The sequence below is a fragment of the Callorhinus ursinus genome, unplaced genomic scaffold (assembly GCF_003265705.2).
Source record: "Callorhinus ursinus isolate GAN/ISIS: 27379988/994484 unplaced genomic scaffold, GSC_fseal_2.0 scaffold27, whole genome shotgun sequence".
NCBI lineage: Eukaryota > Metazoa > Chordata > Mammalia > Carnivora > Otariidae > Callorhinus > Callorhinus ursinus.
The window spans coordinates 314923-329116 of NW_027397089.1; the positions used below are offsets into that span (position 1 = coordinate 314923).

General features: G+C 36.8%; 2 long non-coding RNA genes across 2 annotated transcripts in view; one reads left to right on the top strand and one right to left on the bottom strand.

Moving 5' to 3' along the window:
* Nucleotides 1–13783, top strand: part of LOC112829873 (uncharacterized) — a 95902-nt gene extending 82119 nt beyond the window's left edge. The window contains exons 8-9 of the long non-coding RNA XR_012373911.1: nucleotides 11322–11450; nucleotides 12271–13783. This is a non-coding gene — a long non-coding RNA (uncharacterized lncRNA). The remainder of the gene's footprint in view (nucleotides 1–11321; nucleotides 11451–12270) is intronic.
* On the bottom strand, nucleotides 1722–7835 carry LOC141370181 (uncharacterized). The gene is made up of 3 exons (XR_012374011.1): nucleotides 7432–7835; nucleotides 7128–7302; nucleotides 1722–2615 (listed from the first exon to the last, which is right to left on the bottom strand). It is a non-coding gene; the product is annotated as an uncharacterized lncRNA (long non-coding RNA).
* Nucleotides 13784–14194: the final 411 nt, after the last annotated feature.

Below are 14194 nucleotides of genomic sequence, written 5' to 3' on the forward strand. Positions count from 1 at the left end.
TCAAAACCGTCTTTTCTACAGAAATTGATGAGCTAATTCATATAGAAATTTAAGAGACTCAGAGCCAAAATAATTTTGAAAAAGAAGAGCCATGTTTTGAAAAAATAGCCTTTTCCACAAATGATACTAGGACAGCTGGATATCCATACACAAAAGAATGAAGTTGGATGTCTTCCTCACCATACACACACAAAACAATTCAAAATGGATTATAGCCTACATTTATGAGCTAAAATTATAAAATCCTTAGAAGAAAATATAGGAGTAAATCTTCGTGGCCTTGGGTTAGTCAAAGTCTTCTTAGATATGACACCACAGCACAAATGACAAAAGAAACAATTGACACATCAAATGGAATTCACCAAAATTAAATGTTTTTTGCTTTAAAGAATACCATCAAAAAAGTGAAAAAACAACCCACAGAATGGGGGAAATATTTTCAAATCATATACTGATAAAGAACTAGTCTTTCTTCATATGAACAACTATTACAACTCAATAACATAAATAATCCAATTTAAAACTCAACAAATGATATAAACATTTCTCCAAAGAAAATAGGCAAATGGCCAGTAAACATGTTAAAAGATGCTCAAAATCATTAGCCGTCAAAGGTATGCAAATCAAAATCATACGGAGATATCACTTCTAAATGACGAGGATGGCTAAAATAAAAAGACAATAACAAGTGTCAACAAAAATGCAGAGGAAATAGGACACTCTCACATGGCTGGTAGGAACTTAAAAGGGTGCAGCCACTTTGGAAAACAATCTGGCAATTCCGCCAAAGGTTAAACATAAAATTATCAGCAATTCCACTTCTAGGAAAATGCCCCCCCCACAATGAAAACATATATCCATGCAAAAACATGTACAGTAATATTCACAGCAGCATTATTCATAATACCCAAAGAGTAGAAACAACCCAAACGTCCATCATCAGATTAATGGATAAACAAGATGTGATATATCCCCAAATGGGATATTATTTGGCAATAAAAAGGAATGAAGTACTGATACATGCTACAACGTAGATGAACCTTGAAAACATTATGCTAAGTGAAAGAAGCCAATCAGACCACGTGTTATATGATCTCATTTGTATGAAATACCCAGGAGAGAGCTATAAAAAGTGAAAGTAAATCACTGGTTGCCTATGGTAAGTGGGGGCTTAGGGGAAATGAAGTAACTGCTAATGAGTCTGTAGTTATGTAATTTCTTTTGGGTCTGTTATGGCAACCTAAATGGACTAAGATAAACCCCATGGCTCAATATTTGGTTTCTAAATCCTAAGTGTGTCAAATGTGTATTCTTGCCAACCATGTTACCTTCCAAGAAAACAAGGAGAGGAAGCTTCCAAGGAGAGGGATCAGCCTTTTGGTGAATGCCTGTGTTTCCTTTCATATTTTCCTTGATTAATTTATGAAAATTTACATTCTTTTTAAGTCATAGTCCTCATTAGCTACGGGGCTTAGGGGGGCATAATTTTAAAAAGATATTTTCTAAAAGTACACCAACAGAGGGTAATAGAGGTGGATAGGGACATTCATTCTTATCTGACCTTTCTCTGATGTGCTCACATACTATTTCACACTCAAATACCCTTTCATTGCAACACCAAAGTTTCTGATTCACTCTTCATATTTTATTTTCACAATAAAGAAATTGTCCAACTTAAATAATATTAAATTACATAGCAAATGACTTTTTTATTGTGGTAAAATATACATAACATAAATTTACCATTTTAACCATTTTTAAATGTACAGTTCAATGCCATTAAGAGCATTCACATCATTGTGTAATCATCATAACATGACTTTTATATAAATAATTCAATGGAAAATTCAAACATGTAATCAAATCTACAAAGTAACTTTTATTATTAAAGTAAAATCATACTTCTAATAAAGGGCGCTATCATAAGGCTTCAGATGAACTAGTAACCCTATTAATAAATTCATGACATTGTTATTTATGGAACCATATTTCAAATATATTTATACTTGTAATTTCCTTTTATGACCCAAAGATTTTCATCCAGATTTTGTATCGAAAATAAATTCATTGATGCGTCATGAGACAGACTGCATATTAAGTATATTAAATGTCAGGCTTGTTATTCTAGTTTCATTTGGAAAACAAACTCTTCCATAAGGCATGGACAGATGTTGGTAAGATACTAGCAGCTGTGGCAGAGAATACATTTTCATTAAGTAAGAATGACAGTGTTTTTTTTAGTGGGTAAGATTATTAATAGCTCTTTGGAAGTATTAGACAGAAGTTGTTACAAGATATTTTAAGATAATCAATAACCCGTCCACTGTGTTTCTTACTGTGGTGCCAGATGCTGCTGTTTGTTCTCTCTTGACAAGACATCAAACTCCCAACACCATGTCTACCTGACCATAGCAGACAGGTCACACATAGCCATCCACTTGACTAAGAGAATTATCTAATTCAGCCTGAATTTCTTCAGTTTGTCCTCTCCTTTCATGTCCTTCCTTCTTTAAGCTTGGTCTTTTGTCCATCCTTAGGGACTTGCTATCAATCATTTTCTCTTCAGTGGATTCATCTTCAGATTTTGTAGGTTCTCTCCCCTCAGCATTTTCATGCTTTGAAAATAAAAAAAATCAAAAATCAAAATCCTTTTTCTTACCTCTCCTATGTCCACCCTGCTAATATTTAAGATCTCTAGTGCACTTCATAGCCCGACTTCTTTAAAGAGGACTGACATCCCATCTTCACTTTCTCACCAGGATTCCCTCTCTCATCTAGTAGAATGTGGCTTCTACTGAAATGCCCATGCTAAGACAACAAAGGCCAAAGGATACATCTTGTTTTCTTACTTGACCTCTCTCTGCTTGTGATGATTTTATGGATTCTTATTCTGGAAACTTTCCTGCAGTGGCCTATGTGACACTATGTTCTCTTAGTTCTCCACATTTCTCCCTCTTTTGCACTTTCTCTCATGGACTTTTTCCCTGTCCTCTTCTCAAGTGTTGATGTTTCTCATGTATCCAACTCCTTACTAAACATCTATAATTGGACAGCACATCTCAAACTCAATTACAAAATTCAATTCTGTATTTTCTCCCCAATCTTCCACTCCTTAGATGTTTTCTTATCTCAGTGAAAGGCACCACCGTTCACCCAGTTGTTCAAGTCTGAGCACCGCCCTTGACTTCTTTTCCTTCCCCTCCTATACAACATCAGCTACTGGTCCCGTCAAGTTGTCCCCCTACCCCGTTTATGACTAGTCTCCCTCATCATGCTGTGCCTCATGTTCAGAACTGGTTCACTGCAATAGGTTCCAACCAGTTGCCTTGTCACTCACTTTGAATCTCCATACTGCTCCAGAGTCATCTTTCTAGTTTTAAAATCTGATCATGTCACACCTTTACTTAAAAATCCATCAGTGCCCCTCAGGGCGCCTGGGTGGCTCAGATGGTTGGGCATCTGCCTTCGGCTCACGTCATGATCTCCAGGTCCTGGGATTGAGCCCCGTGTCTGTCTCCCAGCTCAGCGGGGAGTCTGCTTCTCCCTCTCCCTCTGCCTCTCCCTCTGCTCTTGTGCTCTCTCTGTCTCTCTCTAATATAAGTAAAATCTTTAAAAAAAAAAATCCATCAATGCCTGTCAAAATAGAGTTTAAACTTGCCTCAAGATTCTCATACTGTTTCCCACTTTCCACTATATCCTCCACTCCCATGATTCCCAATAATCACCCTTCACTCCAGCCAAATGGAATTTATTAGATTTTCTCCAATATATAATGCGGTTTTCCTTTTCTTAGAATATCTTTCTCACTTTTCCCTTATCCATTAAAAATAGGCTAGAGTACCATAATCCCCACGAAGTGTTCTTTGTTCTTACCCTCCCCACCTCCCCAGGCATAACCTCAGGCCAACTTTGATACCCCCCCCATTTGTTCACCTAAAGCTGCCTCTGCATACCTTTTTCCTAACTCAGCTTATTATCAGAGTAAATTGTAATCCTAGATTTGTTTTTATTTCCTCTATTAAACTGTCAACTCTTGAGGGAAAGGAATATGCTTCACTTTCTTCTATGGTCCTAGAACTAAGTATAGTATTTGGGTATAGTAGTGAGCAAGACAAATCTGTTGAATTAATGAATACAAAAATGAACTGAATCAACTAAACTTGTTTTGCCTTAAATATATGGCCAACAATATTATAACATAAGAACCCAGAATTATTGCCCCACTACTGAAATGCTCCTTTATAAATTGAACCTACTAACTACTTGGGTTTGAGTTTGGTTAATTCTTAGGCAAGAAGGCTTAGTGTACTACAGAAGTCATTTCATTATATTTTAGACTGTTTCGTCTTCTTCATTTTTGCAATCTGTCATGTATGTATACTCTGATGGAAAAAATACTTGAGCTTGACTTAACATTCAGTTGGTAAATATTTGTATGGGCATGAGTATAAAAATCTCTGGCCACCCGAATATCCTGATCCAATAACAGAGCAAAGGGACAAGAGCCTTTCAGAAGAGTTGATTACACTGTTTTAACGACAGGGGGCTCCTGTCAGCAGCTCTCAGGCAAAAACCAAATGCTATGGTTGGTTTATCTGTTTGCTTATTGTTTCCTTGCCTCCAGTGCCTGACAATGCTAAGTAAAGAGTAAGAGCTGATCATTTTATTTTATATTTACATAGAAATTTACATTTTAAAGGACTCATTTGTTGATATGTCAATTTGATTTAATCCTCCTGAAACTTCAATGGTTCTAATAAACAAAAGTGCAGATTCATTTTGCTATCTCTAAAAGTTAAAATCCTCTTTTGTTTGAAATTTTTTGTCTGAATATTTTTTAAGAAAATTTTCATGTTTCAGGTTTTTTTTTAATTTTAGTAGATGGTCTATCTTTTGTTTTATAGTACCTTTAAATGAGCTTTAAATTATTTATTTTCTATTTAAAGATCTAGGCATCATTCAGGGAAATATAGAGTTCCAGTCTTAAGTATTCCAATGTCTTCTATGACCTTCAGCTGCAAATTACTTCTATGACTATAATCTGAAGACTGTTGTTCTTTGTTTATCACAGGATGTGTTTTTCCCAGTTACTACGATAAAATGTCAAGTCACCACTTCCTTTTGAAGTTGCTCCTTATTCTTGCAATGCTGTTATAAATATAATATATATAAAAATATATTTATGTATATAAATATAATTTTTTCTTTAATGGAAGGAAAGCAATAATTGTTATTTCCAAGCTTTAGAAATAACTTTTTCCCCTGTCTTATTCTTGAACCTAAACCTCTGAAACCTACTGAACTTATTCTTACATGCTATCTACTCTTGATGTCTTCATATTCCCAGGAAGACTAAACCAAGAATGCATATATAGTAGAATTTATATTCATATTGTAGCTTCAGCCAGTCACATATAAAGACTGTGTGACTGGACATAAGTAGTTAAAATAGTTGGTCAACAACTAGTTTTTGACTCCTTCTATGGGCTGGGCATGGTTATAAGCCCTGGAGTAGAGTAGTGAAAAACAGTACTACCATTGATACGTTACAGTCATTGAGAATGACCAATAGTGTTTTACATGAAGTATCTTGGTGCCCATCATTTTGTTCAGAGTGACACCTTAAGTTTTATACCGATTTTTCCCACCTTAGTGTTCCTTTTACCCTTAATTCTTTACACATTATTTTAAAATTCTTGATTTGTATGTACATTTGTATGACACCTTGAATCATTATGCAATGAGGTGTGATATAAATAACTAAATACAACTCAATGCAAAAGTACATCTTCAGCACAAATACAAGAAGTCACTTTTTCCTCCAAGTGAACAGGAAATCAGCTTTCCTTTGCCTCAGCTCATTAGAGAATGAAAAGCACTCCTAAGTCAGAAATGAGAAATTCAGCACCAAGGAAGCAGAGATGGAAACCATTCCTAGAGTAATCAGTAACACACATTTTGCAGAGCAAACTTTTTAGGAATGACGCTTACATTTTTAAAAAAGAGTTAGTATTTAAAGTGAACCTTGAAGAAACAATCAGCCAAACCTAGAATGTGGAAAATTCTACAGGACAAAAGATCCAATTTCTTCAATAAGTAAATAGAAAGAAAGAAAAAGAGAGAGAGAGAGAGAAGGAAGGAAAGGAGGGAGGGAGGGAGGGAAGGAAGGAAGGAAGGTGGGAAGGAAGGAAGGAAGGAAGGAAGGAAGGAAGGAAGGAAAGAATTGCTACAGATTAAGAGAGTCAGAAGATATATATTGACCAAATATAATGGTTAATATTGTTACAATTCTGACTCCAATAAACTAACTGTAAAAAGACACTTCTGAGACACTTAGGGAAAACTAAACACATATTAGGCATTAGATAATATTAAGAAAATATTATTAACTGTAGGAATGTGGTAATGAGATTATTCTATTTTTCAAAAGCCTTATATGTTAGAGATACATATTAATATGTTTATAGATGAAATGTTATGTCAGATATCTGCTTTAAAATATTCCAGATTTATTTAATTTATTTGTGAAATAAATAAGCTTCTCTGTTTAAAAGTAAGTGAGAAAACTAAAGCATACCTTGAATCACAGTAAATTTCTAATGGAGTTTCAATGAATACAAATTATATTCTTAGGACAGGTTTTTCCAAAAGTAGCAGCTGAGTAAAAAGCATATTTGAGAGTAATTTATTTGGGAATGTGATCCCAGGGAACAGCAATTGAGAGTCAAAGAGAGTAAAAATGGGGAAGAAGAGAAAGCCAATAGAGGAATGCTCACTGAGCTGGCTACCACTTTTGGATGGCGGGGATCTCAGTCCTATAAAGAACATCTGAAAGCCTCAGGAAGTGCACCTCAGAACCATCCACAAGGGAAAGAAAAGAGAAAGGATTTATCAATCATCTCCCTTCTCCATTGGTCAAGGGCTAGGCCACAGGGCATTAACACCTCTGTACTTCTTAGTGACAGGAGCATGAATGCAGAGAGAGTTCGGTCATATCTAATGACTGGGCATAATAGAAGCCCTCCAGCAGGAAGAAGAGTTCGGTCATATCTAATGACTGGGCATAATAGAAGCCCTCCAGCAGGAAGAAAGAGGTGCCCAGGGTTGGCCTGAGGCAATGTACTCACAGATTTCCCCTGAATGAATCTGGTTGAGGACTTCATGGGAGCTAGGCTCCACAGCTAAAATCAGAATAAGAGGATTAGGAGAGGCAGGCAAGAGCCCATTCCCTGTGTCTCCTTTTCCCTTCAAGTAAGTCCAGTGAGTTACAAAATCCCCTTCAATATGGTGGCAAGCTGGAATCTGTAAAGATCAAATGTAAGAAAGTTAGTGAAACAAACGGAAGTCCCCCCAAATGCTGCATCTGATTCCAAGGCCATAGTAGATATGATTTATCTCCTTTCTCCACTGCCAATTTTATAATTCTCTTACCCTAGGCCTGCTGGCCTGTGTTGTTTGCCTGCTGCGGTGACCCAGACTTTCATCTCCAAAGAATCTGCGCCCTTGATTTCTCTGTGCTTATCAGGCTGTGGTCGTGGCAATTTTCCATCCCTAATTGTCACCAGGCATGATGGCACCAAGAGACCTAGTGAGCAATCCCCAGACTCTCTGTATATCTCCCTGCCTTCATTTTGTAGCAGGAAACCTAGTTCCTCCTGATAAAAATCAATAGTATTAGCAGGAAACCTAGTTCCTCGTGATAAACATCAGTAGTAATTACCACAGTGGTGTAGGAAACAGAACGCCACAACGACCACTGGTGCGTGTTCGCTCAGACTCCGAGATCTCTGAGAAAACTCGAGATTGCAGGGTTAAAAATAACCCGAAAGGATCAGAGTGAAATGCCCTTGGAACGTGTGTGGTCAGTTCTAAAGCACGCAGCGGAAGATGTTTTGTAGATAGGAAGCCAGGTGTAAACAGCACACTGTGCCCTCCCCTCTTTGTTCCCTTGCCCTGTAAATTCTGTTTTAAAGATTCTTACGTGCTTGACTAATCCCGGGTACATGGAGGAATGTGCCTTACTCCGCCCCTGCTGTAAGTCATTATAGATCTATATCGCTGTAGCAGGTATATAAGAGTATGGAACATAAACCTCGGCACCTCGGGCTGTTTGCTCGGGGTCCCCTGTGCCTCGCTGTACTGTTGTCTCTTTTTCTCAGTTCCTTCGCCGCTCCAGGTCCCCGACTCTCAGAGGTCGACACGCCGGTACAAAGTGCCTTTCTTTGCCTATCATTAGATTTCAGGACTCTTAAGTGCTCAAACGTAACAACGAACAGATTACCAATAAGATACTTAGAATATAACATTAAATACGGTAACAGAATACTGATCAAAGTCACAAACAGTCTAATTACCATTAGCAGGTGACATGTTTTACTGTTGTAAACTTGACCCCAAATCATCAATCACCTTAAAATACAAAAAACAAAACAGAAACAGATGGGTGAAGGTGTCTCAAAATACAAGATTAGGTTATACAAAATTTTCTTCCCATGAACCATCTCAGAAAACTCTAATTCCTGTCTTTCTTTCTTTCTCTTTAAAATAGTTTATACTTTCTCTCATTCAATAAGAATTTGAAGGGGATGCATTGGATTAATAATTTTTAGCAAGTGTGGACAGAAGTCTGAGAGATTTTATTTAACAGAAAAGTAGTTTTATCTACGTCGTTGGCTATGCCTATTCTAGATGCATTTGCTTATTCAATAATAACACAAATTCCTTCATTTATCATGTGCATCTGTTGTGATAGGTTCTTATATTAATTGGCCGCAAGCCCCACAATAATGCTGCAAGGTAGGAAACTGAGGCGTTATAGGAAATAATTTAGCAAAAATCAAATACCTAAACCAGAATTCCAATTCAAAACCTGTTGCTTTAGGTTGTTTACTAATCTGGAATAGTAAAAGGAATCATTCAATTTACAGTTGTAAATATTGTGGGAAAACTGTTTAGATTTGGAATCTTTGGATTGTCATTTTGTGATTCCAAATTAAGAACAGAGGTGTAATGAGGAACAGAGAGGTAATTCACAGCCTGTTGCTTTCAACTGGCTGCTGTTGTATTATTTCATCATAGGCAAAAGCAGAAGTCCATATATATTTGTCGTGGGTTGTAAATCAAGGTGCCTCTACCACATCTCTAGGAGTGTCTAGATATCTACCACAGTCAAGGAGTTGTTATTTGACTTAAATTCAAACAGTCACATTTTCTCTCCTGAAATTGTGATATATGAGTGAAGTGACACAACATGGAAAAACAGATGGAATATACTTATTCCTGGGGCAACATTCTTACAACACAATCAAGCAGCTCAGACAGCTCAGCCTTTGGATTATGTCATTTCCCTGGGCAGCTCTTTAGTCTTCCTCTAGATTTTGTAAGGATATCATGATCTCCTTCCAATAAACTTTTCTTCTTCTTCCTTTGTAGAGTCAGTTCCTGTTCACTAGCAATCAAAGAACCCTAAATTATATACAATTACAACAAAGAGTGACCATTTCTTTCTCCAAATACCTGTTGTATTGTCAGTCCACACCACACAATTCAGCATCACTGTTCTCTAATTCCGCTTCAGTATAAACTACTTGGGCACTTCTATTATTATTCTATATGACATAGCACAGGGCTGTGTACTAAATTGATGGAGAGATGTAAAAACAATAGTAATGGATGCAATGGATACAATGGTAAAGGGTGAGGTGTTGGGAAAGTCAAGGATAGGAAATGAACATAAAGCTCAGGGAGTGCCAAAGCAGTTCTTAAATCCTGCTTCAACCTACTCATGACTATTGCAAAAGCACCGTCCTCCATGGGACATCAATTCAGACTTACAATAAGTACACAAAAAAACAATCATCTTGGGCAGGTCAGCTTGTGTTTACTCAAAACTGTTCTGTCCCATGAGTGGAAGAGCTGGAATCATTGGGTGCCCATAGAATAATGAGTCGTGAACACATTTTCTTGCACACATATATAAAAAGTTACATAGAATGGTATTCTCATCTTTCACCAGCGGTAATGATTGTTGAAAATATTAAGGAAATAGCCAGAATGAAAATATAATCTCTTATTATATACTGTAAATGTAGTATTTTGAAGAGTATAAAAAATGTAGTAGAATGGCTTATTTCCCTCAGCTTACAGAATATAAACAATTTATTTCAGAAAAAAACCTCAGTAAGAAAGGGTGATTACTTTTAGTATATTGAATTGTTGAAGGAGTGTTTATTCTATGGCTGAAGTCATTACGAGATATGAATTCAGAGCCTTTGTTGATTGTTCACAAGGCATGGCTGTTCTTAACCTGAATACTGAGAAAACAAAAAAGGAAGAAAAACCCTTTAGGAAAAATGTTTAGATTTTTAGAAAATTGTTATTCTTTTGGTTGAATAGTGTAATGTCCACTCTTTCCTGTTTGCTTTTATCCATATAAATGCATGCCTCTTAGCAATTACCAAGGGTGACTCCATTTCAGAATAGTCTTATTTATTTTAAGATGAATTAAACATTACCTCACTATTCCTACCACGCTTTCCTTCATTCCCATAATTTTCTTTGAAACTTATCTTAAAGTCATGCTATTATGGTAAAATACATAAAGGATAACTAAATTAAACATGTCTTTGAAATTTTTGCATAAAGAACACTTTCTGAAACGAACAATTGTCTGTGAAGTCAATTTTGAAGGGCATTCATAAGCTAACTCTACCTCCTACAAAACTGCATAAAAAATCACTTGAAAGGTTAATCCAGGGAGGTGTAAAGAAATACAAAAAGTGAAAGCAAAGATTCAAGAAACAAGGCCAGCAAAGTCTTACCCAGGAAAAGTTTTTTTTAAAAAAAATCTAGAGAGAAATTAAGAATATCATAAGATGTTTGGAAGATTCCCCTTAAAGTAGGAAAATTTAATGATACAAGATTACATATACTTCTTTAAGCATTCAACCACATTATTTGATTCAATAGAAAATATAATTTATATAGTAATATTGTATTTGCTGTTTACCAGCTTTTGGAAAGAATCTGCAAAGAATAAGAAACATAATTTTGGGGACTGTCATAAACCTTGATTATCGATATAATAACACGACAGCATGACTAAAACCAGAAGGTAAATGGGGAAAAGAGAAATTTGCAGGTAGGGTAGTCATGCTTCTGAGTAGGCAATCAATAGATACTGTCTAATGTTGGTAAATCTAAAAATGGCAACCCAGAGTGAATTGACTCTGAAACAAATAAAGCTTAAGCTTTGGGAATCTTAACTTGCAAGGACTAGGAACATTAACAATTTTGTAACTGTGTGTTTCTTTTTCTTAAAGGTGTATCCTCCTTACTGTATAAATTTGAGGCCCCATGTAACCTGGATCCACACGGAGACCACTCCCAGGGCTTTGGCAGAGACCTATGCACCTGGAGGACCCTGTCGCTAAAGTTCCTCTAGCTGCAAGGTAAATACAAGTTTGATGATAACCACCCAAATAACTAAAAGCAGAAATCATTGACCCTCCTTACTCCTTGGGGATGGTCATGGTAGAACTGGGAGAGGTAGGGAAGAAGGGAAGAGGGCCAATTCTATTTTTCATTTTATAGCCACTAGTGTGGTTTTATCTATTTATTAACCTATAGATGTATTGTTTTTAAATAGCAACAATTGATTTACAGTTTATTAGTCAACATGCACTTTCCTCCTTGGTGTATACTAAAGCTATAGACTGAAGGTGAAAGATAGGGCTGCAATGTATATGTGATTATTTAATACAGTTTTTCCATGTCTGTGCTAACTATCCTTATCTTCTCCTTACATACATATTTATTCTGGGTTCAGTGCCACCGTCTAAGTTAATAGAAATTCCATATATGAAAGCAGCAGTGTGTGAGATAACAGGAAATAAAAACATCTGGCATTATATTCTTGTCCTTAGAAAGAGCAGTCCCAGAGAGCATCAGTGATGGCCTTTTCTTATCAAATAGATAGTATTACCGATAGAACACTTAAAAATATAGGAACACTTTCTTCTTATAAAGAGTTTTCTCATGAATGGAATCTTATTCTTTCCTGAGACGCTTTTAAAAAAGAAAAGAAATTCATGGTTCTCATCATAAAATTTCTGCAGTTTTCTAATAACAGGATTCTGCTCTTGTAAATAGTCATATTGTTTAAGGCAGATCTACTTTGAGCCTGCAGGAGAGTAAGAAAACAACTGATTTATGGAGATATTTCAAAGTCTAATGAACTACCTTGCCAAGATGAAGTGTTGCGTTTTGCAGATAATTAGACTGTTCTTTACCTGCCATTGAAGGAATGTCACTGTAAGCAGACACAAACTCCATGGCAACGTGTAGATCAGCACTTTCTCTGTCAATACCTGGGAAATGTCATTTCTCTGAAATTCTGCTAAGGAATTTCTTCTCAGGAACAGATTAGACAACTAGTGACCAAGGAAATGTGTAAACATGTTTAAACTGAAAAGCATTATTGGGTCAGCCAACTACTTAAGAAAGAACAGCCTTGGCAAATGACAGAGAATGAGAGAGGAAGACGTGCAGATTTCCTCCCGGCCTTGAGATGAGAGCAGCTTGGCTGGAGGACCCCAGCTGGGAAGTGGGGAAGCCTGACTGCTCTCCTTTCACCCATGTCCTGGACAGCTCTGCAAAGGATGGCGGAGTATCAAAACAGGACCTAATTCAATTACCTGCCTTTTGTTTACTTCCAGTCGAATGGTTAATATCAGCAAAAGCATTTTTATTACTTTATGGATATGAATGTAAATTTGGTATAAAAGACTGGCAGTTGACAAACCTGTTTACCTGGGAGTTTAGGGATGATTAATCCTTGGTGCATGTGTGCATGCATATGTGTTTTAAATATTCTATTCTCAAGTTTTTCTAAGAAAGCCTACATTGACATTTTTAATACCAACTGTGAAGGATCGTGAAAAATTAGGCCATTTTAAATGAAAATAAATTCAGAAATGGGAGAATTACATACGAGATGGTTAAACTGCATAATGAATAATAAATTAAAGGGAGCTTATTGGTTAAAAGAAGTTGGAAGACTGAAGAATCTCCAAGGTCCACTCAAGTCTATGTTTCCTTGAGCAACAAAACAAGAAAAGATTGAGGAAATTCAGAGGCAAAAAAAAACCAGAGTTCAACTTAAAAAAAAATTCTAAAGTGCTCTTCAAAATATTTCACTATAATGACATAGAAGGCTATGGTGTGCTTGATAGGTAAATGGTGAAAATGGTGATCTGTTTGTAAGGAAGCAAAAAATACATGCCTTAGGGAAGTTATGGAACCGAAGAGAAAAATGTAAGAATACCTCGGCAAAAATACACATGGGTGGAACATCATTAGAAGAATTATGTTAGAAGCAGGCATTTAAAAACCCCAGAGAAATGGATGATAGGAGAATTCACAGTAAAAATAATTAGGGGCTTCTGGGTGGCTCAGTGGGTTTAGTTAAGCATCTGCCTTCAGCTCAGGTCATGATCCCAGGGTCCTGGGATCGAGTCCCGCATTGGACTCCCTGCTCAGCGGGGAGCCTGCTTCTCCTTCTCCCTTTACCTCTCTCCCTGTTCGGGCTCTCCCTCTCTCTCTCTCAAATGAATAAGATTTTAAGATTTTATATCTTTAAAAGTAAACAAATAAATAAAATAAAAATGATTTTGAACTAGAAAAAGGAATAATTTTATGCAACGACGTGGATGGAACTGGAGGGTGTTATGCTGAGTGAAATAAGTCAATCAGGGAAAGACTTGTATCATATGACCTCACTGATATGAGGAATTCTTAATCTCAGGAAACAAACTGAGGGTTGCTGGAGTGGTGGGGGGTGGGAGGGATGGGGTGGCTGGGTGATAGACATTGGGGAGGGTATGTGCTATGGTGAGCGCTGTGAATTGTGCAAGACTGTTGAATCACAGACCTGTACCTCTGAAACAAATAATACATTATATGTTAAAAAAGAAGAAAAAGAAGATAGCAGGAAGGGAAAAATGAAGAGGGGGAAATCGGAGGGGGAGATGAACCAGGAGAGACTATGGAGTCTGAAAAACAAACTGAGGGTTCTAGAGGGGAGGGGGGTGGGGGGATGGGTTAGCCTGGTGTTGGGTATTAAAGAGGGCACGTTCTGCGTGGAGCACTGGGTGTTATACACAAACAATGAATCATGGAACACTACATCAAAAAC